Here is a 2,116-nt window from a genome sequence, read left to right on the forward strand (position 1 = left end):
TGTTTAGGATCAAAAAATTCTTCTAAAAGGCACCCTATGATAAGAATCGGAGGATGTATGAGTTATTGTTTTTTTGAAATATCACTATAAACATTGTATTTTGTCTATATATTTAACATAAATAAATAAAAATAAAAAACATATTTGTTAGGTCTTTTAATAGCCTTTATTTTTAAATATATTTTTTTTCATCTATTTAATAAAAAACAAAAAAATGTAACTTAATTCTTTTGTTAAGAGTTAATTTTCAAAAAAAAAAATGAAATATATAAAAAATGAAAAATTAATCTTTTTTTAAGAATTATATTTCAAATACACACACACACACACATACAGACATATATACATCCATGTATACATATACATATATAAATTTAATCCTTTTTAAGGATTATTGTTCAAAAAAAATAAAGAGGGGAATAAATATAAAATGTCTCCAAAATCAATTTTAAAAATGGAGGATAAAATCTTGTTTAAATCTTTAAAAATATCTCCTAAATTATCTCAATAATTCAAAGATCATGGGAATCAACTTCTTGAGAGTTAAATATTTTTAAATTTCCTTCCTTAAATCTTATTGTTTTCCATTTAAAAAAAAGATATTCTTGATCCATTCATAATTAAATTTTCTTTCCTAATCTAATTTCTAAGAATTACATTTCAAAAGCTTAAAAAAACATAAAAAAATATATTATAGGGAGAGTGAAATGCTGATTTCAACCTTAATGTCCTTTTTCTTGTGTGAAGGAGTGAAGCAAGAGGCAGCCAGATGTATAACTAAGCAAGGTGTTCATTCGATGCTCATTTTATTATAAATTAGATTAGGAAAGAAAATTTATTATAATTACATGATGCAAAAAGGAAATTAGTGGTTGCATGTCAAAAAAAGTAAACCTTTTCTTTTGCCATGGAAATTACTACTTATGTCTAGTATTATCGCACTTCCTCCTCCTATTCTTACTATAAAACATCTATAACTATTTTATTAAAATAAAAAAAATGATTAAGCTATGAATTTTACTTAAAAAATTTTAATTTTACCTATATTTAAATAAAAAAAGTTTTAAATTTACATTACATTCTCTGTCATAATTAATAAGTTTAAATAGAAAAAATATTGGAAAAGGACAATCAATACCCCAACTAGTGTCTTATGTTTAGGATCAAAAAATTCTTCTAAAAGGCACCCTATGATAAGAATCGGAGGATGTATGAGTTATTGTTTTTTTGAAATATCACTATAAACATTGTATTTTGTCTATATATTTAACATAAATAAATAAAAATAAAAAACATATTTGTTAGGTCTTTTAATAGCCTTTATTTTTAAATATATTTTTTTTCATCTCTTTAATAAAAAAACAAAAAAATGTAACTTAATTCTTTTGTTAAGAGTTAATTTTCAAAAAAAAAATGAAATATATAAAAAATGAAAAATTAATCCTTTTTTAAGAATTATATTTCAAATACACACACACACATACATACAGACATATATACATCCATGTATACATATACATATATAAATTTAATCCTTTTTAAGGATTATTGTTCAAAAAAAAATAAAGAGGGGAATAAATATAAAATGTCTCCAAAATCAATTTTAAAAATGGAGGATAAAATCTTGTTTAAATCTTTAAAAATATCTCCTAAATTATCTCAATAATTCAAAGATCATGGGAATCAACTTCTTGAGAGTTAAATATTTTTAAATTTCCTTCCTTAAATCTTATTATTTTCCATTTAAAAAAAAGATATTCTTGATCCTTTCAAAATTAAATTTTCTTTCCTAATCTAATTTCTAAGAATTACATTTCAAAAGCTTAAAAAAACATAAAAAAATATATTATAGGGAGAGTGAAATGCTGATTTCAACCTTAATGTCCTTTTTCTTGTGTGAAGGAGTGAAGCAAGAGGCAGCCAGATGTATAACTAAGCAAGGTGTTCATTCGATGCTCATCAAGGCCAGGATCTCCTAGCCCTCCATTTCAGCCTAAAATGATCTCTGTCATTTCTTTAAATAAATTTTTAAATATTTCTAATATTATATTATTAAAATAAAATATATAAAAATTTTTAATATTAAATCTGAATTATTTAGAGTATATTTAAATGG

The sequence above is a fragment of the Prosopis cineraria genome, unplaced genomic scaffold (genome assembly GCF_029017545.1).
Source record: "Prosopis cineraria cultivar Desert tree isolate PC_DT_omini unplaced genomic scaffold, ASM2901754v1 PC424, whole genome shotgun sequence".
Lineage (NCBI taxonomy): Eukaryota > Viridiplantae > Streptophyta > Magnoliopsida > Fabales > Fabaceae > Prosopis > Prosopis cineraria.